Here is a 23421-nt window from a genome sequence, read left to right as displayed (position 1 = left end):
GAAAAGATGTGCGAATCTGCAACGTGGTATAGATTCCAAAGTTCTGAAAGGCAATAGAAATAACGCAATTCAAACGTGATGATGGCGTCGAGCTCATATGCATCAGCTTGCGAAGGAGATGTAATATTTTTATTACAGCGGAAACATTAATTAACTCGGCAGGCCGAAGTATTAAAAAAAAGAACCTGAACCTCATCGAACGAGGCAGGCATGAGGCCCAGGTACAGCCGCGTGAGCAGTTAACGAAGCTTTGCTTTGTGCGACGATTAGCACGGCTCGTTTCGAGTGTACGGCGCGGGAACCGCCCAGTGAGTCGACGTCGATCTAAGCCTCATCGTTGCCAAGCACGACAGTGGGCCATTGCGTACGACATTAGAGCGAACAATGTAGCGCGGCACAAACGCGAGATTGTTTTTTCTCGGGGCTGAAATATTATTACAAGGGAGGAGGCGTTGCAATCGCCCACTGCGCGAGTGGAGAAGAAGAGAAAAAAATCGTTTAGCCGCTGGGCGCGTATACACAGTTCCCGAAATGCGGCGTTCGTACACGAGTTGAGGGGGGATCGAAGTTCTCTCAGGCAGCGTCGCTCATGCAAATGGGCCCGGCAAGCCCGCGCAGCAGCGCGTGTCACGCAGCTCCGTACCGGCGAGAGCAAACAGCGGCGCCGTTCAATCTATTATTCAAACATAATTAAGCGACGGCCACGGCTGCGCCGCCACCGTGGACCCAAATTGTGGCCCGTCCCCGGCAGCCACTCGAGGAGCGCCGCGTTCGGGCAATAAAGACATTCCGGCCAAAAGCCGCCTGCAGCTATTGCGCGCACAAACGGATGCGATGAGAGTGACGAAAACAAAATCAGAATTAAAACGGAAAGGGCCCAGCACGCAAGCGCGGCATGCGATAACCACAGCTGCAGCGCCGGGAATCAACGAGAAATCTTCAATTTCGGGGGAACTATAACGGTGAACCTAATATTGGACGCATGAACGACTAAAGTGAAATTAATATATAAAAGCAGAGTTTCATATAACGATGGCAACGTCATTTGGAAAAAAAAAAAAAGACTCGGTGTACCAAAAGTAAAAAAAGAAAAAAAAAACTGAACTAACGGAGCATAATTTGATGGGGTGTTGAGACTTTAAGCGGCAGGTTGACTAGCGTAGCATTGCGCTTGGATCTGCCTCAACCCTTGCTGTATCCGCTTTACCAGTTGCCTTCGTACTATGGTGCTCTCCACTTGCAGGTTTGATTGACTAATTTGTTTTAATGATTGATTATTGAATCATTGGTTGCTATTGGTATCGGCTTTTTATCGGTGTGATGGTATGCGCCATCTCGCCACACGTGCGAATTGAATACTATACATTTTAACGCTGCTATTATTGGGACGATTGAGGGAAGCAAACGTTGTTCGTAAGGGATAAGAGCTGTTCTACGTTTTATCCTCTTCTCTGCTTTTCCTCTACGGTATTAGAATATCATTTAGCCATCCCAGCGGCTTTGGAGCCAAGTATTTTCTGTGATACTCATTAAATCGTGGCCGCGCGGGAAGGCGAATATTTCCGCGTCCCGTATATCTGCATGCATACTATGACATTCTAACAGGACGTGTTGAACTGCTTCTGTTGCTTTTCGACAGACCACACGTGTCTCATCATTTTGGGTATGCTTCCTCCCGTTTTCAAACAACCTGTAATTGTCAAACGATCGTCGATGTTCTGTTTGTCTGATACTAGATTTCCCTGCCGGTATACATATCGAGCCTGCACCACAGCCAGAGCCGTCCATGCCCGTTGGAGACGCATCACCAGCCCTGCGCAACCAGGCCCCTTCCCGCCGCTGCGAGCCGACAGCGTCATTGGTGGGCGCACGTTACGCCACACGGCACTGTGCAGGCTGCATGCGGGCCGTGAATCTATACCTGCAGACTGCTCCTTGCCTTCTTTTCCTTAAACGCACGTGGCGACATTATAGCAGTGACCTTGAGGCCGCGCCGCTCCTGACAATGGGGCTCTTCGATTTACAGTGTCGGACTCGCCGCGGACTCCCCAAGAAGCAGTCCGGCATTCGATTTTCCCATGTATCCCTATGGCTTCGGGGAATCCTTGGGCTACCCGCGGATTATCCGCACTGTGTCCGAGACTAAATCGAATAGCCCCATGCAGGCAAATTTTAAATGTGTTGGTCTTCTCTAAAGGAATTTCCACATCCGGCGCGCGAAACCCGCGAAATTCGATTTGTTTCTGCCCTGATAGCCACGCAGTACCCTACAGTCAAGCTTATTCCAGAAGACTTACGACAAAACGGAGACCCTCTCAATTCTAGAGCCCACTTCATTTTACCCCATACTTTAACCCTCTTACTCCAACAGGCCAAGAGCAATAAACTCTCCCCCCCCCCCCCCCCCTCTCTCTCTCTCTCTCTCTCTCTCTCTCTCTCTCTCTCTCTCTCTCTCTCTCTCTCTCTCTCTCTCTCTCTCTCTCTCTCTCTCTCTCTCTCTCTCTCTCTCTCTCTCTCTCTCTCTCTCTCTCTCTCTCTCTCCTGAGTAAGTCACGAGCTCTTCTGCGCGCGTTTGGTGTCGAGACGTGCTAACGGCCGGGGAAATTAAATTTTCATCGGCGCGCCCTTAATCCCGACGCGGTGCTGTGGCTCGTTAACGGGACAGCAATTTGCGCCATCGACCCGAGCTGCGGCGTCGTGGGTGGGCCGCGTTATTGCCTTCTCCTCGCGCGTGCGCAGCTGCGGGGCACAGGCGCGTGCAACAGGCTCGTTTTGGAATCGACACGCGCCGTGCCGTGCGGAGCGGGTCGTTGCGTTATTAGGCCTCTCGGCCGCATTCACTCCGGCTGACACGGGACCCGTGCATTATTAATTCTAATAGAATGAATGCCTGTCAAGCCATGAAGGTGCCTGATTAGGCAGCAGACCCGCATTCTTCGTTACTCCTTGGACAAGAGAGTCGCCGAGAAAGGCGAGGTTTCCGGCATCTTTGAATCTCCCTACAAATCGGACTCCTCCTTCAAGTTTCACGCGTCCCTTCAGTAAATGATTGGTTCGTTGTTGTTCTTGATGATCTACGTTGGTGCCTGATGGTTGCGGCAGTGATGACACGATGACGATGGTTGGTGAGGGTTTTTACAAAATTGTATATTTAAACAGAAGTCATATACAGAATATTTACAAACTGAAGATAGAGTTTACAAAGTAAGAAATAAAGTGAGAGTCTTAGTCAGTACAACTTTGTGCACGCGGCACTCCCGTCAGCGACGGACCCTGACCTAAGACTACCCAAGTGGTGAGATCCTCCCTAGCCGAACCTGGCTAGCCCGCAATACGCGCCGGCCGTGCATAGCACATTAAACCTTGAGGATTCGACCCCGAGACCTAGTGTCTCGTGGTTTTGATGGGTTACTTAGGCTCCACCCCCGATACACAGGCCAATCAGTATCTCCTGGGGACCTGATTGGGTGGATTACGGAATCCTGGCCTAAACCATGGTGGGAAACGCCCCCCGTAATCCTGAAAGGCTGGTCACTCTTTCCCACCAGAAAAAAGAGGAAGAGATCAAAGCAAACCAAACAAATACAACAAACACCCAAACACCCGAGGAAACACGTGCAAGCGCCCGGGGCAAGCTTTTACGCACGCGGCCTGCGTTGCCCGTTGGACCGGCCCTAACTCGGCCGCCGTCCAAGCACAGTTGACAGCCCCAATTGCTACCCCGTTATCAGAAGCGTGTCGGGCCACTTGGTTTTGTCTGTCCCTCTGGCTAAACGCGCGCGCAGGCGGCACCCAAAGCAACCGCCGCTACGTCCACGGAAAGCGCATCGGGCATCCGACCCACGCTTTCCCACGCTCGTACTGTGCTTTGCAACTCGCCGCTCAAAACAACGTCACAGCACCGCCGAGGCTCAAGACAATTCGTCTCCACGCAGGCGGCAAGATCCAAAGGCCGCCTGCTGTTTACAGGCTGGCTGCCATTAAAGCCCCTTATGCGCCGCTTCCCACGCGTTCGACTTTGCAGTGTCACCGGCGCCTGCAACCCTTACACCTTCCCTTCCCAAAAATGTGTTCCCGGCTGTGTTATTGCTGTTTTTACGCTGATGGGTACACTCCGTTCACTGTCTCGCCACTGTCTCGCAAGAGGTTAGCCGTTTGTTGCGCGAGAGTGAATTGATCAACAACTCGAAACTTTCGTGTTGTTGATCAATTCGTGTTGTTGTTGATCAAGAAACTTACTTCCTTTTGGGGATTTCCCCTAAATCTGGTCGATTAACACCTGTCCATCACTTCGAGTTGTTGATCAATTCGCTCTCGCGCTACAAACGGCTAGCCTTCTGGTTAACTCAGTTGGTAGAGCGACTGCTCCGGTTATGCGGTGGTCACTGGTTCGAATCCTGGACCAGGACAAATTTTTCTTCAACTGCGAAGTTTCTGAAAAAGCTGTATAGCTTTCCTCTGTAGCCGTACGGCTGCATTGAGGTGGATGTCAAACGTTCCTTTGCAGAAACTACTCCACCTTGGGGATTTTCCCTAAATCTAGTCGATTAATATTGGTGTTTGTATTCCGGGGTTGCGCATCACCCGAGGGGGTGTCGCGGCGATCTAAACTAAAGCTTGGTTCACTCTGTTGTCGAAACTGTCCCAGCATTACTCAATAACGTCGTTATCTGACTTCCCCGCCAACTGAGCTACGTAAAGCGCTGAACGTTTATATCGTGCATGCGATATGTCTGCTGCGTCAGTATAGCTTGAAAATGGCATAATACGTCGACCAGGTCCGAGCGAAACCGACCGTGTCCCTATTCGGAGCCTGTACAGTCGCATTATGTGAACAGTTCACTTACTGTCGCCGCCGCCGCCACGTGGTCGTACTCGCGCCAGACGGCCAGTGGACGCGTTAATCACTTGGCGGCACCGCTCGCTGCACGCAGTCGGCGAAACTGCAGCGATTCGTGGCAGCTGTCATGTTTCCGCGCGCGGCCGGGAATTTTATCAGCGCCTCTTGAAATGCGCGCTGCCATTTTGCGCGGAGAATCGGCTCTGCGTGGAGCCGGATTAGGCAGCGGAATTCGTATATTATTCCACAGTGCGATGTATAGCAGACCCCAGCGAAAAACAGCCCGTGCGTATGTAAGGAAAAGCGCTCAGCACAGCTTTGTCGGCTATATCCGCATTTCTAGTGAAGCCCGGCTTCAATCCTGTCCGCGCTTCGGAGTGTCCTGGCGGAATTAGTGGTAACCCGCAAAAAAAAAAAATGGCGGGGGAAAAACAATTCAGTGTTACATCGAGATTCGCGTCGGCACTTTGCCGCGTGTGAACACATCAACATCGCCCGCAGAGATTAGTTTTCTTGTTTTAAGATAAAAAAGGTTTGGAGTGTTGAGCCTCGCTGACGCTATATATCTGGGCCCGAAAAGTGTCTTTATAGAGACGATCAACCCCGTACGACCAGATAAACACAACGAAACAAATATATTCCCGTACGATTGCTGCATTGTGAGTGATGTGGCAGGGAAAGAGTTGTTAATTTTGACGAAACAATTTTTGGCTCAAAGAGATGTTAATTGAATGCGCCGCATTACTGTCCCTAAAAAAGATCTCTAATCATTTGATCCATGGTCACCGATCGCTCAAACTAAGATCGATCCACGATGGACCACTTTTGTTCGCCCATGCCGCGGGCCTTTCGTGCGTGAGCACGAAAATTAACTTCTGGCAACTTGGCCGCGCGCTCGAAACCTTTTCCCGTACTCGAGGGCAATTTTGTCCCCTCCCCTTGTCCCCGCGGGTCAAGAAATTAGGCGTTGCCTGCGCCGTGGCCACGGCAGCATCGGGAGTCCGTAGCCCCTGGACAGCTTGTCGAGCCCGGCGGTGGGCGGTGAAAATAAAGACGACGCATTCTCACTCTGGGCGAGTGCCAGGGGACGTCGTGAGTGAGCGCTCGTCTCTTGGCCACGGGGAAGGTCCTCGCCGCGAGGCTGTCGGACATTTTGAGAACCAACTTTGGGTGCAGAAAAAACGGGGAAGCACTCTTGCTATAGCTACGCTGACTGCCATTCTACATAAAAAATTCCGACGCAGAATATGAAATCTTTATTTCCACCAATATATTCCTCGCCAGGTAACTTGCAAAATTATTTTGCTTTGTTATAAAAACCAACTTATGCATACGAGATACAGAATACATAAATAAAAATAACCCCCTTTATTGTCGGAACTGTCCCACATTATTCAATAACGTTCTCAAATTTATCTCGCGTCGGATTAATGTAAATATCTCGTCTTGCTCCGCTGTTTCTTGTTGTTAGTATTTTTACGCCTTACTTGGATATATTGAGGTAAAACCTGCACTTTTCTTTGTCAGCCCCCCTTACTCAGTGCCCTGCACAAGGCCCGTAAAGTAATCGAAAATTTAAAAAAAATAAAAATTTTCTAGCCTAAATATTGATATCTATGGCATAGAAGCTTTTGACAAAACTGTATACAGTGAAATCGCAAATGGCGAACATATAGGCTTAGTTAGGACCCATAACTGGCCCAACACGCTCTTGGGGTCAGCCATGCAGGGTCATTCGTGGCATGTATACTCACATGCTGTGGTGCACCTGGCTAAGCGAACTTCTTTGCACGTTTCATTTTAAGTGCGCTGCATTTATTGACTAATCCGCAGCCAATTGACGTAGCGGCATTTGTTACGACTTCATGACAGCACCGTCGGTTCTTCGGCCGGAAAATCTCGTTCGCGTCCACAGCCCACGGAAGCCACACCGCGGGAAAACACTTGGAAGAATTGGACGTGTGCCATTAAAAGTTGTCGTGGTTAATATTAAAAGGGCATTTACTCTAGTCTTTTGAGGCGAATGCAGCGACAGCTGGATTCGGCTGACACACAGACGACTGCCTGCGCGCGTGTCTTTAGCCATTCCTACTAAACAGGGGTGAACCTTTGGATATATTTTTTTATTGCGGGGCTGCGGAGGCAGCGATTGATATTTAGCCTGCCGATTCCCGATCCTTTCGAAGCGGTGCAGCTTGACGGGAAGACACATCCTCGCTGACGAAGCGTTCCGCGCATTCCGCACGCGCAGGCGGCGGCGCAGTCCCTCGCATTAAATGCAGGGCAGCCCCGCAGATATATATAGGGCGCCATGTGGAGCAGTTATTGTGATGTGCAAAGCGCGCGCACACCTGCGGATTAGCAGCGCTTGGCATGTGTTTGTCCTCCCGGGCGTGCGAGAAGAGCCCATTTCCAAGCCAGCCAAGCGTGACAAAATTGCAGTTGCTGCGCTGCTTCCTGAACTAGGCTTGCAGCAAATGTGTCCGTGTCCGTATACAGTCGAGGAAATATTGCAATTTCCCCTACGCCGAATGCGCTTACGCGTTGATAGTGAGCCCCCCCCCCCTCCCCCACCTCCTCATTTTTTTTTAAAGCGATTAATCCCCGATTTTCTAGCACAACGCTGCGGTGTCAATGCGCAGTTGCAAAAGTATGCCGTATTTATTCGATATAAGGCGAGCCTTTTTTCAAAATCCGTAGTCTCATACCCCGTCTTATATTCGAAGCTCAGTATGTATGTATGTATGTATGTATGTATGTATGTATGTATGTATGTATGTATGTATGTATGTATGTATGTATGTATGTATGTATGTATGTATGTATATATATATATATATATATATATATATATATATATATATATATATATATATATATATATATATATATATATATATATATATATGTATATACATGGCGATGTTTTTTACTCTCGAACCAGCATTCTCGTCTTATAATCGTGACCTCCTTATAATCGAATAAATACGGTATCTTGTCGAGAAAGGAGTAAAGAGGCCAGATGGTCTCAACACCCCGACCTTTACTTTGAATCCTGTTGTTGGATCCTGTACTTCTCTCTCCTTGACACCCCCCTCCCCCTCCCCATTCAATACCCCAGAGGGGGTATTTGAAAGCGGAGTATAAGCCGAAAAATGAATGAGGCAGTGCCGACTCGCTAGCCACTTCCTCGCCGGGCCCTGATCACGTCGCAGGCACATTTTTGTGCGATTTGCAGTCCCCGACCGAAGCCAACGCCAAGAAAAATGGCAGTGCGATCGTATACGAGGGCAGTTTGATCGTACGACTTGAATATTAAGGTGCAGTTAACGCACTGATAACTACGCTTTTATTAATCCTCCTATTTCGTCCCTTCTTCACCATATCATGCGAAATTTGCAAGTTTTGTAATTGTTCTTACCTTTGCCCGGTTAAAAAAAGCCTTTCAGGGCCAAAATACACATGAGCGAGTTTCAAGGGCTAGTTCTTTTCAATTAAACAAAGTCATATTCTCTATTCATGACCTTAAAGAGGCCATGTCCAACTTTGTTCAACCAATTAAGATAAACCAACGCGACATTCGTAGCTCAGAGGATGCCTTCCTACCGAACCCAATTTTCCTTGGCCGCCCGCATTTACACCTGCGGCATCTTCACATTTCCATGGTTAAGGCTTTGGCGAGTTGGTGCATAATTGCGCTGTCGCGCACTGTGTTGCGTTGTTCCCCTCTGTGCTATTCACATTGCAGCCATTTGTTTGCAACACTCGCGTTACCGTGCTCCTGTGTGCTTGGTCTTTCAGTTTGATCGCAATCTTCCCGCAACCAACCTATGCATCTTGTCCAACACTTTCTTTCTCTTATACCTTTTCTTTTTTTCACATGTCGTTGAGCCCAGACACCTGCAGCGAGCTGTCTTCTTCATTAGGGAATATTCATGGGTCATCGCATTGCCACGTCGCGAGGTGGGCAACAGCTAGGTGTATAATGTTCGCGATTTCTACAGCTTCCGACAGGGCAATTAAGAAATGCGCATTGAAGCATTTTTCTCTAACTCAATGTTCGGTCCAACTGCCCTTAACACTGATGTCTTCTCTTCGTGGTGGAAAACGGACCCGATCGGAAAGGGGTTCCGTACAACCGGTTTTGTGGAGAACGGAACCGCTTCCGTTGAGGCCCAGTTTTTTCGACACGGACAGAGAAAAAAACGGGCTGAACTTAGCAATCCCAAACGAAACTTCTAGATCACGAGATTCGCGCTTACATACCCCCAAAAGAACTAGTTAGAAGACCTGGTGATGAGCTAGTTAAAAATGGCAGCATCTCCCCTCCGAGGATGATGGCGAGGGTGCGGAGTACGGGGACTCTAACTTGACATCCAAGTTGCGCCCTGAGTGACATCCGATTTGCGCCGCGGCCGTCATTCGATTTGAGCCGTGAGTTGCACATTGATTACTCCCTAATTAAACTAGACCTTACGGCTCAAATCGAATTTCGCTTGATTTTCTCTTGATGGTGGTGTGCGCACGGATGGACGCGGACGGACATTGGGAAGTCCTAAGGTACTCCGCACCGTTGCAGGCGAGGGAGTAAGCCGTTTGACTTTCAGGTACTAACTCACGGTCGTAGCCCAGTGGGTAAGACGACTGACACCGACTCTATCTGGGCTACCAGACAAAGGCTCGAATCCTGCCGGTGCCTGTGTGATTTTTTGAGGTTTAAATGCGCGCACGGACGCGGACGGATATTGTGCGGTCCTAAGGCACTTCGCACCTAAAATATCTCGTTCAAGAGCCACGGTTCCATTTTAGTGTCATTTTCTTAAATCTTGCGGCGTCTTCACAGCGGAGCGGAGCGTCTTCACGCTGCGCTTTCATCGAACGGCCGTGGTGCGACTTGGGAATAAGTAGTACTTAAAAAGACTTGAGATAACGGCGTGTTGCATTGGTAATGTTCTTTAAGTAGAGTATAGACTACAGAAGCAGTATTGAAACATAAAATAGAGGGAGTTCAGGCTCATCTGATAGGTAAGACTCGTCGGTGACTTTGGGGCGCACCTTTGGACAAGCAAATGCTACAACGGTCCTCCACTCTTTTTCGCAGGGGACATATTCGAGAAAGTTTTGCCGGAATCTCACACAGCCGCAGGCGCTCATCCACCAGACCATACCAAGTATGTTTGTGCACCTCTTTTCTCCCCTCTCTATCCGTGTGACTTTAGCTCCAATGGCGGAAGTGCGCTGAAATTGTGCAGAGTCCCAGCTGTAGTCACTCATCCACTGCTCCCCGCGTGTTCCCAAAAACCTTTACGGCAATTCTTACTGCCTTGACGAAAACGCTAAATATAAACGAGAAAAAATTTCTCGCCGGTTGTAAAGGCTTGCAAATCGTAGAGGCGTGAGCACTGGCTTACTGCCGAAAATATTAGTATGAATTGCAGAGATACCCATGAGGGGAATTTGAAAATGGCGATACCGGCATTGGTCTTCAGCGGCGCATGCGCCGTGATACCAGTGATGAACACAAGGGGACAGGAACGCTCTCGCCGTGCAGCGTCACGAGAAATGTACCGTTACAAACTATTACAAACAGTGGCTATGAAGTTTTTCCACTTGTAAAGGCTGCACCTCCACAAGTATTGTGTTAGTGCGGGAAAGCATCAGTAGACCTTGAAGGGGCAAGCGCTCGTTTTCGGCAGCGCACGCACCAGGACACCGGCGCCGAGCATACGTCATGCCACCAGAGTGGAAACATAGCGCCGAACACACGGCAGTGATTATACGCTCCCGGCGTCGTGCGGGAATAAAAGGGCGCCCTTGATTAAACCAATGAGGGTCGGTGCTGTAAGAAGCTCTAGCGCCGACTTGCGCCACTGTGCGCATATAAAAAATGACGAAATTGAGACGTGCGGTAGGCTTAGCGTTATCAGGGTGCTCTCACGAATAAAAGTCAAAGCATGAACTGTTAGACCGCAAGCTGATCGGATGTTGTTAAACACCCTCCATTGTCTGTACTGTGGAATGGAAAACTTCGAAGTACAAGAAAAGGTCTACGTCTAAAAAATAGGTGCAGCAGGAACATGTCATTGCACGGTACACGTCACTCCGATGACAAGCCGTAAAGGGGACTTTTACTTCCGATTTCGGCTTGAGCTTCTGGATGCGCAGTGCTGAAAGCAAGGTGTCATCTTTGCAGTGATTCTTGTTTACCTTGGTGAGCCATCACGTGTTCCACTTTCATAGGGGGAACATTTTTGCGGCGCCCAAACTTGTGACCGTTTGTGTATTAATGCGGCTCCACATGCTTACAAAGTTAAAAAAACGATGAGAAAAATCAGTGCTTCAAACGCTTTTGAAATGTCTTTAGAATAAATCAGCTAACACCAGACGTTTCTTGGCTCCATTTCCGAGGCTGAGCTTTCGCGGAAACCAGGGTTGCCTCCACAACATGGGTGACGCAGCGGAGTGGCTTCTTCCTCCGTCCTCCTCTGGGCAACAAAGGTTCCCCGTGATCGAACTTTTTCCGCGGTGCTTCGGGCGAGCTTCGGCGAGCATCGACACCGCGCGGCATCCGGACGCGCCGAGCTAGCCAGGCGTGCCCGGGGTGCGTTCAACCACTTCCAATCCGTCATAGCCCCCCGGCCACGCGCTTGTAGCTTGCTCCGGAGTCGCCACCACTGGCAAACAGTTCCGAGCCGAGTGAACGGCGACGACGACCTTTCGCGGCGCACACAATTCCCCTCTCGCCCACGCCCGTCGTCTCGTTGCGCCGTCCGTCTCAAACTCGACGTTCGCTGGGAGCCAAGTGACTGATATCTCCGTGTTTCACCTTTTCGCTCTGAGATGCGTCGCGACTGCTGTTTTATGGCCTCAATGGATGCGATGCCGCTGGAAGGGAACGGCCGCGGGGCAGTGTGACGTAACGCAAACGCGAAAGCCGCCAGCTGAGTTTTCGGCACGGACGTAATGGATACGCAGTCTCTACTTTAGCGTCGCCGTGGCTGTTCAATTATTTCCGATTTAATGTATCCTCTTCAGTCTCTCAGGCAGAGCTTAGGAGGAATCTCTCCAGGCGTCTTCCTCGATATTTGAATGCACTGCGCGAGCAAAGAAACTGCGCGTGTTTGTTTCTTGTTACTGAAATCTGTAAGCACTGCCAGTTTTATGCATGTTTAATCCAGATGGAGGCGAAAAGCGACAATGCCCGTCTGCCTAGATTTTGGCTCACGTTGAAGATCCCCAGGTGGTCAGCATTAGTTCGGATTCCTACATAACGGCGCGCCTCATAGCCAAGGTGTAGCTTTGGCGCACAAAACCCCAGAATTTGATTGTTTAGTGTATTTTCAATGTTCAGCAAAGCTGTTGAATACAAAAGCTGTGTTATCGGCCTGTTGATATGTATAGAAAGGACGCTTATATGCAAGTTATTGCGTTTGCTTTTTACTGAGGGCAAATGAATAGCCGGTACAGCCAACGAACACTCACTACACCTGTTATACATTTGTTAATAATATATATACCACTACCAATAGTAATATCCCGGACTGGTAAAACGAGGCGGCCCCATCCCCTGACACCTCAATGCGAGTAATAAGTTTGTTGTTTAACACTATGGAAGCGTATGCGGTCGAGCGGATTGATGCTGCTCATCAAGTACACCCATTAAGACACAAGCGAAAATCGCATCAAAATTCAGAGCTAACTGCTCTTTTAAAGACAGAACGTAGAAGATGACAGGTGATCGGTGTATTATTTGCACGTCTACGAAAACCCCTTTTCTACCCGCTACGCAGGTTAGTGGTGACACGACCCCCGTCCTTAGGGGAAGCATGACCATGTGACTCATGAAGAGGCAACGGCGCGTCGTAGTGCTGCACCTAATCTTTCACGAGGACTGGATTCTCGCACCGATTAAGGGAGCCCTTCCTCGTGTTTGTAGCGTGTCGGGAAAGCATTCTCGGCGAAGAACTGCGAAGATATCATCTCATCGGCGTGTGGCAGCAATCGATGCGGGTGGGTTGTATACGGGACCGGAAATACTGCACATATTTAGCAAGATCCCGTGAAAACGTGCAAAGGTTCGCAGTTTTCTTGTATGCACCCATTTTTTTGGCCACTGCATCACTCACTGAGCGCTTTCGGGGGAAGAGGGCGCCCGTTGCCATGCGCAATATTCGTGCCTGTTACCTGTACAGGGGACACGAACAGCTTCAGGGGAGTAACGGGACTTCTTTGTGGCGCTCTGATCCCTGTAATGCCTCCGGCAAGAAGCTTTGCGGAGAATTGGAGTTGCGGGGCGGCCAGCCGAAGAAAACGCACCAGGGGCAGGACCAGTGCAGCCCGATTTTCCCACGTGCGTTTTAAAATCCCAAGCCCTAGAGCAAAGCTCAATCCCCGCAACACACGGTTCAAACACAATTCACGCACATCGAGCTCGGAGAACGGTTGTTGAGGGAAAAAATACAGAGATCGTATCGGACGATGCGGACGACCGCAAAAAGGGAACAACGCGTGCCACGCGGTTTGGCTGGTAGGAGCGCGCACATGTACTCCACTGAGGAACACAGCGGCAATAATGGCCCGGCAAACAGAAGAGACGCAGACCAACATAAAGTTTGCAAAAAAAAAAAAAAAGAGAGCGAGAAAGGCCTCAAGCAGCGGAGGGAGTACGCAGCCGCCGTCGGGTGGGCGGCTTCCGGCGGCCCAATCTGGCCGCCACATCTGACATCGAGGAACACGCGTGACAAAGTGTGGACATCGCCGGGGACGCCTGCGTGAGAGCGACGCGTGTCGTTCGGCGGCCGCGCACAAGCGTGCACGTGCGCGAGCAACGAGTCACGGAAGGCTGCGCCGCCGGCGACCGCTTTTCTCACCTGAGGAGCAGCGCTCGGAACGACAGCTTTCAAACAACCGCACGCTTTCGCTGGGTTGGAAAGCAGCCCGGTGCTTGTCGGTCGGTTTCACGGGGACTCGTATACATAGCCATACCTCGCACTGGCAGCAAAAATGGGTCATGTTTCGGTGCTCAATATAGCATGTTCTCCGCTGGATATAAGCGATATGCGTTAATTATGTAATATAAGTGCCCCAGATTAGTTTATTAATGCGCTAAACTATTAATAGTGCTTACGAACAGTGTAAAGAGCGTGCTTCATTCAACGTGCGTGAAAATGAGAAATGGCTGTCAACGCAGAGGAGTTAGTTAGAGATGCAGCTTGACTCGAGGAACTCCGCTAGAGACAGCTTTTGGGAGATGCGCTGACGTCGCAGAGGAGCCGCGCCCATGGGAGTCGGGCACTCCGCAAGCGTGTACACTGGTGCCTCTTCTTTTGTCCGCCAAGCGGGCAACTCAGTGGCCGGATCGGTGGTGGCGGGCCGGGGTGTCAGTGGCCGCGCTTGCGGCATGTCAATTGGGGCCCGGCGCCTCAAGTAGCGGGGCGGAACCCTAATTGCAGCCCGGCCGGCCGACCGGGACCCGCAATCATGGCGCCGCTCTGGCGTCCCGGGTGCGCGCTACACGCGAGCCCGCCGTCGCCGGTTGCGTGCACGACGCCGGACTTCAGCTCGTCGCGAGACGCCGGGACTCCTAACGGGGGAAGAAAACACGTGACCACAACTTTTTTCAATCCATGTCCTTATCTCTGGCCCCTATTCCCGGTGTGCTCATTCTTCTCAATTCAGCAGCTGCAAGCTATCCCAATGGTTTCTGCTACGCCTGAGGGCGAATCTAGCAGCATTGCACGTAACTGATCGCAGGATACATATGTGACAGAAGCTGCTGACGTACTCCACCTCCCCCTTCCGCAAGGACCATGCACACGTAATGACAGGCGCCTCAACTCAGGGCGACGCTGCTCCTCCGCTGTACCGTCGCCGGCCTGTCTTCGTCCGAGATGAAACCGATGGCCGCCTTATTTCTTCCGCCTCTTTTGAGCAGCTCCGCGCGGCGCAGACACTCATTGAGAGCGATCGCCTCGTGTGGGCTTGGAAATGTGCCACATTAACGCGTCTAGGCGCTGAATTGCGCACTCTTTGTGACGCGCTCGTGAGAGGCACTCTTCGCATTTCTTCTTCTGCCAGCGTTGAAGAGCGGCTATTCAACGCGTATAAGCACCGTGAAAGCCCACCGCTATGTGCGCGGCCCTCGCACTTATCCTCTTGGCAGTACCGTATTCGCAAACCAGCCCTTTCTTTGACAGGAGGGGCGGGCTGGCTGCGCGGCCGAGATGTATCTCACTCAGGGCCTTTAGCTGAGTAGCCCTTGGGCGGCAGGTGCTCATCTGGCCTAGCGCTTTATACCAAAACGCTGCTCTTAGCTGCTTGGTTCGCTACTTGCCCGGCAGGTTTGCGTTGTCTGAGTGAGGATGGTGAGAAGGGTGTTTTCATTTTCTTCTTCGGGCCAAAAAGTTAGGCAACAAGAATACACAGACAATGAGTGCACGAACAACGCAGTTTTTAGTTGTTGTTGTCGTTGTTGTTGTTAAAAGAGGTACGTTGTTTCTGTTTCCTTGTCAGTTCACGCAGCTCTTGAGTGAAGGTCATCATAGCACAAGGGCGCCACGCGACTGCCATTACGTCAGAGAAAACGCACGTTTTCGACGTTCCGCACTTTTGTAACACGCTGGTGTTTAAAAAAAATTGGCCTCATTCGCAAATGAAATGCGAGGACTGACACAGCGGAGCTGGTGGTCTTTACTAGCTTTAACTTGAATTTTCCTAGGTCTGCCTCTTTCTAACGAGAAAGATGGTTAAATAGCGGATATTTTTTTATTCAAACTGACTCAAATCAAAGTCCACAATCCACCATCCTAATGTCCAAACTCTGAACTTCCAAAGTTGGAAGCCAAAGTCCACTTCAACTCAGCCAATGTCCAAAGCCAACGCCCGCGCTACGAACCTAACGTAAATGCTGAGCGTCCCGAATGCGATGATGCACTCTAAGAAAAAAAGGCGTGGTAGCTTCTCCTTCAAGGGTGAAACAGGAATGTATCATATATTGCTCCCTAAGAGGTAGAAAGATTCTCCCTTTAACAGGGAGGAGCGCGTTTCTCCCCCCAGGAACTTGTAGGAAGATTTCCGCCTTTCGTAAGCTAATAGAGGAGCGTTCCTCCTCTGGCGGCGCTACCCGAGCAAGGCTTGTTATGCGAGAAAGGCCTAGCGAGCTGATCGGTTTGAGGATCGATGAAGTACAAATAGGTAGATACTGTGGTTGTGTGCGCTTAAAATGCGCTAAAATACCCAAAACATTACCTACCGCGCCCCAGAACTGCGGTTAGCAAGCCATGACGCCAATCGTATATGCGCGACTTGCATCCGTCCCGCTAAGCGCTCCGTCTACGCGTTTAGCGCGAACGCGCCGCTGTAAACAGAGCAGAAGTCATAACGATGGCATTCAAAATGCTGCCTTTATTTCCCAAACTCTTGTAATCCTGCCGTTCATTGACTCACGAGATCACAACATCCAATGCGGCCGTTAGAGAACGATTAGTTGTTAGTCGCCTTACCTTGCTGCAACCGATGCATCAAAACGCAGATCGTCTGCAATCGTGCACCTCAGCGAAAAGGCAGTGCAGGCGGCACAAAAAGCGGATCCGCCGCATCCTTGCGAACAAAGAGACGACACTGCTCGCTCTCTACCGAGCTCGAACGGCTCGAATCATAAACTTTTAAAAGTGACCGATAGATGACGCAAAAAAACAGTTGGGGAGGAGGACGGGCAGCTACTAAGCATCACCAGCATCACTATTAGTGGGCGCTTACATCAAGGCGTTTCCTCTATGGCTAACGTATACAGGGTGTTGCGACGATAATGGGAACACTTTAAAAAATTTTTCCTGAGCGGACCGCCGCTCTGTTGGCGCTCAAACTTGCCGCGAAGGTCGCATTTTGTGGTCTATTTTGTTTGATACCGGTAATAACGATGGTACTTACCTGTTTATCCTGAAAATAAATAAAAACGATTTTCGCCTATGGCAAAATGGCGGCTGATTTGGTGATAAAAAAATAAAAAACAGTGAGACGACAAGGAAGCACCGCATTAAGGGGCGATGTTGCACAGAATAATCGCGCACGCCCGATCGGCGAAAGCCGTTGTGCAACGAAGAACGGTTTCGTTATCGGCGTCGGCGCCGACGGCAGATCGGAGACGACAGGACAGAATGTATGCTCCCCGTGTCCGTGTTTCGTAGAGGCCGTACAGAGGGCGCTACGTGTAATGAGTAAAGGAAGAAACTCGCTTCATGCTCGCTGGGCTGGGGGAGAAAACCCGCATTTTTCTCCATTTTTCTACCCTTTTTTCTAAGAGTGATGGTGCAATCGGATAGGCGCCGGTTTCATAACGCGAGGGGTGCAGGTTCGATTCCTACCACGGGAAGCGTTTTCTTTTTTGTTGTTGTTGTGAGGCGCACACTCCCCGACCTGCTCGTGGGCTCCTAGCCTCTTCTCCACTTCCCCTCACACTTATTGGCCTAGCATTTTACTCCTCTCCACTTTGTTGCGCCGAGTTTTTGAAAGTCGCCAGGCACGGATGGAACTCAAGTTTAAACAGCTCCGCTGTTAAAATGTGGCTCACGGAGTTCAGGTCGCAGGTAATGGTAGGCACATTGTACCCAGCCAACAGTGTCGTAAACTGTCCCCGTACGCAGACTTCACTGCACTGCAGGGAAGATGTGAGACGAAGAATGACGGAGCAGGTTTTGAGCGCGGCTGCCGAAGCTGATCAGGCTCTGTTCTGATTTCGGAGCGCTCAGAGGTGGCGCATGCCAATCGCAAGTGCGCGCAGCCGCTGCTGCGGCTATGTGCGACCGCCTGTCTTGTGAGCTCACCAGAGGAAAGCGGCGTGTGTGGAAGAGGCAGGTGACTTCTCGGCGACCGTGGGTGCCCTTTGGCGCGTACACGGCCGTCGAGGGAGAGCGGGCGGTTTCTTGCCCCTGTCGGCGGTCACGCGTGGTGCGCAGGGCCGGCTGCATTGCTCGCCCATGCCGGTCACGTACGCGAGGCGATCAAAGGGTTGGGGCAGGAGCTTTTCGTGGACACAAGCGCCCATCGGCGCTCTAATAAGGGCCGCAGCTGGACGGAAGGCGGCGCTGCCCGCTGCGCAGAGGCAGCATCGCCGACTCGATGCCTTCATTTCTCTTCGCGATTACACCGGCAGTTTAAACCGGCCACCGAATTTCCCCCGGCTTACCGCAGCTGCCTCGGCGTAGTGATCAATGGACGTGGTTCTCGCAGCCCGATCTCCCGAGATGTCTGCCATCCTGCGAAGAGACACTCTGCTTTTATCCCCTGCGGCTATCGCATCGTCTCCATGTGGGAGGTGGATCAGAGGGAAGTTAAAAGCGAGATTACATCCTTTGTAAACGAGAACTGATCGAGTTGGGCTCCTCCCTTTGAATTTACAACCGTCCAACAATCGAGGGGGGTAATTTCGGCCTCCGAAACAATGTCTCGGTGGTTTGTTCCGCCGGATTATAAATTGGTCCGGCACATAGTAGCGCTGTTCCCAGCCGGGGTGCTGCTGTTGCATAAGCTATAGGTCGGCGGCGGCGGCTCTTTTCGCTACTGGGCCGTGTCGGCAGGGCCGTTGGACGCGTGTGGGGCAGCTGGCTCCCAGGGGACACCCGAGACTCGGGCCCGGCACGCACGCGGAGTCCGCCGGGCGTGAACGCGATAAAGTGCCAAGTGTGCGTCGCTGCGCACGCCGGCAGCTGTGAGACGCTGCCTTTCGCATGTAGCCGATCACACCGCAGCCGTCACGTCATCCGCCGCAGTCGCGCGTGCACGCCTTGGCTGTGCTTGCGCTGCCCCACCCCCCTTTGTCTCCGTGCGGGGCCGATGCCGCTTGAGCATGCGCAGTGGCTGACCGCGGGGAGCCATCCAGCTTCCGCCCGCTGTGTGGTAACCTATACAAAGGCGCGATTTCTCTTGTGCGCCCTTCTCCCAGTTTTTGTTTGCAGTTTTCTGCAAGACAGTTGCTTCCTCTGGGTAACGGTATCCGGAAATGCTGAAGGACACTACTAGCTGTGTGTGGTGCTTGAAAACGCTCACCAGGCACGAGCCATGGTTTAAGTTGATGGTTTAAGTTGATGGTTCAAGTTTAAAATTCGGTACTTGGAATGAATTTGTAGCATGATATGATCAGTTGGAAGCCCTTGGGAGAAGGTGGTCAAAATTAATCCGGAGCCCTCCACTACGGCGCGCCTCATCGCCTGCGTTGCGTCGGCGCGTTAAATCCTACAATCAATCAATCAATCAAAGCCCTTGGGAGAGGCCTTTGTCTTGCTGAGCACATAATTATACTGATGGCGATGATGACGATTATTGCGTACCAAGCATTCTGTACGGCTGCATGCATGGCTGAGTCATGTATCATATCTGGTGCGCGCGGGTCTCATATCCCATGTTTCGTGCCGAACTGCAGACGAGACACGACCAGAGGCTCCGAGCAAGGCGAGCAGAAGAACCGCCCCTTTATTCAACGGCCGTGCATATATACACTCAAGTGGGAGAGGAGGGTGTGTTCCCTCACCAACATATTACAACCGTGAGACATACCGCGCACGTCACGTGGGCCGTAGATATGAGACCCGCGCTCACCAGATATGATACAAGTCATTCTTACAGGTTGATCACATTCTAGGATAAAATCATACTCCTTAAGAAGGTGTATACTAAAGGCTCGAGCAAGGTTCGCAAGAAACGTGTGCAGGATCATAAGTATTCCTCAACTGCCCTGAGCGCTCGTTGGTTTTAGCCGATGCGCTTCGGCCGGGTTGTACCAGGCTCGAGCGACATGAAGCTGATGTAAAATACTTCTTATCATACGTTGGTGCTGACAAATCCTTCGGTAGAGCCACGTGCCATATCTCATTCTGTAATGATAAAAAAAGATGGATGTTTAATTTTCCCCGATAGAAATGTGTCCCATAAAAAAATCAGCTACCCCTCAACTATCAACTACGCGAAGCTTTCGAAAATCAAGTCTAACACCGAACGATTTAACCCAGAAGCGAGCGGACCCACATCACACCACCTTACAGTATATACACATACGACATTTTTTATCGGGACGGCTTACTGCATACCGATGGTATACTGACTAGTTCTTTACCGGTACGAACATTCCATGGCTTTGCCTGGCGTTCGATCATCGCCATCGTTTGACGGAGGGGTGCATTTTCTGCCTAAATTTGCATGTCCACGCACCCCTTTCCAAATCCGAACGGCGTCGCCCGAGCCGGAGTGGCGCAATCGGATAGACATCGGTTTAATGACGCGAGGGACCCGGTTTCGATTCCCACTACGGAACGCGATTTAATTTTTCTTCACTTCAACCACGATCGTCACCAACCATCGTCATCGTCAGAGAAAGATGGCTTTCCTGCAGTGTGTTTGGGAGGTCTCCAGACGACACCAGTGAAATGCTGTAAGCTTCGCTTTAGGAGAGGCTGGCTGCGCCAACCCCGAAATATTGTGCGAAAGCTCGTTTTATCGGGCAATATTGCCGATTTTCGTGTTACAAGTTAGGCACTGCCATGTCGTTGTAAAAGCGAACCTTTCGTGGCCTCACTGATGGGGGTGTTGTTACCTAAAACACACCGCAGGAAAGCCAACTTTACACAATAGGAGGGCACACGATGACGATTGTTGTTGTGATGATGATGATGACACAAGAAAAAACTCTTCCCGTGGTCGGAATCGAAACTGGGCGCTCGCGTTATGAAGCCAAAGTCAATCTGATTACGTAATTCCGACACGCGTGAAGCTGTTTTGATTTTAAAGCGAATTTGAGAGATTTATCATTATCATCATCCCTTAAGGGCCCCTTGCGGGTTATTACATAAGGGGGAAGCAAGTACAAAAATTCCACAGCACGTGATGGTCGATGGTACAGGCGTATAAGTGAGGCAGATTCATAATGAAATGTCAGCAACACAGCAAATATACATACGTATATACATAAAGGAACTGTAGCAATAAAAATAAAGATTAATACGAACTATTGGGTGGCCACAAGAACCAACCAATCCTACGCATGTCCCCACATGTGGTCACGTGACCCAACACTCTCTCTCATGCACTTATAGTACGTTTCCCCGCGCACGTTGTTGCAACCGACAAGCAAATACAAGACATATGCCACCTAAAGTTAGTGACCGCGTGGAGTGGTCAGTGACTTTGAACAACGATGGTTTTGGGAGAGGGGGAGCTCAGTTTCTCGTGGGAGATTTATTTGTTGCCGTTTGACTTTGAGCTTTGACTCGCAGGCAGTTCGCCCTTTGATGGTTGACGCTTGGACTTTGGTTGCAGCGGCTTTGACATTGGGACTTCGCCATTTGATTTTTGCACGCAAGAGAACTTCGCGTTTCAACCATCGTCGTCGTTAGACGGAGAGGATTTTATTTTTTGACCTGTTACCAATCGAGTGATTTGTATTCGCAATATCGCTTGAACCCGGGAATGTGCTATATGTTCATATATGCAGTATAAACGCACATGTCGTTAGATGTCGCATGTGCCGTTTTCAATCAATCTCATGTGAAATCGTATCATGTGTGTGGTCACGGGCCTGCCGCGATGAGTCCCTTCTTTGGGCATTTTTAAAGCTTCAATACATTTTACATTTATTAAACCTTTCAACCTCAAGCTAAGGTTTAAATCTGAACAAAATTGGACAACCAATTCAAGCTCAGTTGTATACTTCCAGTGTACCATTGGGAAAACGTGCTCCTGGAGATTATGTCATTTATTTTAAATTTTACAGCTCACTACATCGATAGAGTGAGTAGCGCTTTCGTATCACTCTGTAATAAGAGCCACTCAAGAGATAGCGCCAAGCCTTTCACTCGGCGTGTTGAATGACGTCTGTTTGCTGACAGTTTCGGCTTACCCGTACAGATCGGTCAGTGACATCGCCATGTGCGGGATGGCTGGAGGCACCGCACCGCTGGTTTTTACTAATTATACAAATTAATTGCACTTCGCATTGAACTTCACCGATGTGAGGCCACCATGGTCATCTTCCATCTTAAGGAAATTTGCGTGCTGTTTCGGTGTTCATTTAATCTCACCGCGATTTTTATTCACAATGGTAAACAATGCTTCGAACGTTTAAAACAAACCTGTCGGCGTGACAGCAAACCACGTGTTCATGTCGGATGTCATTAAAGGCGCGCTATATTGAATATCGAGTTTAGAGTTGCTAAGCAATGCTGCGAAACTTTTTCACAGCGTTAATACGAATTTATCATTATTGTTACTCGAACAGAATTTAGAAAGAAAGCTGCTTCGTTTTCATCCCCCTCCCTGCAGAATTCGGTGACGTTGTGTGTGTGTGTGAAGTAAAACTGATATGCTCGAATGGGCCTGAGCCACTGACAAGGCAGGCAGCCAGATGGAGTACAATGGCTTCACTTGAACCGCAACCAGACGGTGAAATTGGAGGTGTCGCGCTCTGTGGTGTGACAGCGCGCGGTGCGCATTCCCACGTCCACGGCAGCACCGATTCCCTGCCGCTGTCTCTGTACTCATATTCTCAGCCTTTCGTCTGAAATGCGTAAGAAAGCATCCCACTTGGCATGCTATATCCTCTCGCAAAAAAAAAAAAAAAGTCTGTGGTGGTTCTACGACTCCGCACCGAGTTCACCGTCTGGCGGCATTGCACGATACACTCGCCACTGTAGATCAGGGGCTAGGACGGTGCTGCCCTGCTAAAGCACAAGGGCAGTAGGTGGCTCTACGCCTGCTTATGGTGGCTCTGTTTTTCGATCAAAGGGAAGTATATAGAACATAAACGTGCACACGCATACGCACAAAGTGTATGTGTGTGTGTGTGTGTGTGTGTGTGTGTGTGTGTGAGAGAGAGAGAGAGAGAGAGAGAGAGAGAGAGAGAGAGAGAGAGAGAGAGAGAGAGAGAGAGAGAGAGAGAGAGAGAGAGAGAGAGAGAGAGAGAGAGAGAGAGAGAGAGAGAGAGAGAGTTTGCACTTAAGATTTGAGTACGGCGCTTCATTACATACAAGCTGGCGTAACAGGATTTTTATTACTATCATATAGGTGCACTCGAAATGGCAGTATATGACTATGCTCGCAGGCATCATTACCGAAATTGGACTCTAGAGAGAATAGGACTTCATGGTTTTTGCATCGAAAGCTGTGGTAACGATCCCGGGGAAGCTGTTATAACAAGGCCGACGGCCCCCACGAAACTACTATCTTGATCACTCGAAGCAGCATGCAGTATACGTGCTTTGCACTGTTTGAAAGGGTTTCAACCATATATGCGTCTCGTTCAAGCATTCTGTCACCTGTTTTTTGGTGGGGCAGTTGAATCTAGTGGCGGACGGACGGATGGACAGACCAAAATATTTGCGTTTAGATAGCACAAGAAAGACCCCTTGGTATATAATGGTAGTGTCGGTAGCTTTGTGATTGCTGTGATTACGTGATTACTATGGTATAGACGGTCGGTTTAGTTACAACCCAGGACAGACTCGTGGCCAAAGTTAAGCCCACACACGACTGTCGAGTAGTTGAGTGACTACGATTGGTGTGGCACTACAAACCAGACTCTTCTAGCACAAACCGAC

At 50.2% G+C, this 23421-nt stretch overlaps 1 protein-coding gene across 3 annotated transcripts in view; it reads left to right on the top strand.

Annotated features, from left to right (window-relative positions):
- The window catches only part of LOC144178265 (paired box protein Pax-6-like), a 174237-nt gene that overhangs the window by 44064 nt on the left and 106752 nt on the right, over nt 1-23421 (top strand). For 2 of the 3 annotated variants that reach the window (XM_077705990.1, XM_077705986.1), the window contains exon 2: nt 9942-10011. The exons of the other annotated variant lie outside the window; for it this stretch is intronic. The gene's annotated coding sequence lies outside the window, so the exon portion shown is untranslated. The remainder of the gene's footprint in view (nt 1-9941; nt 10012-23421) is intronic. 3 annotated transcript variants of the gene reach the window in all.

This window comes from Haemaphysalis longicornis, unplaced genomic scaffold (genome assembly GCF_048455015.1).
Source record: "Haemaphysalis longicornis isolate Haplotype H1 unplaced genomic scaffold, Haemaphysalis longicornis Haplotype H1 scaffold_4, whole genome shotgun sequence".
NCBI lineage: Eukaryota > Metazoa > Arthropoda > Arachnida > Ixodida > Ixodidae > Haemaphysalis > Haemaphysalis longicornis.
The sequence above is the reverse complement of the archived record's forward strand: the minus strand, read 5'-3'. Positions and strand labels throughout refer to the sequence as shown.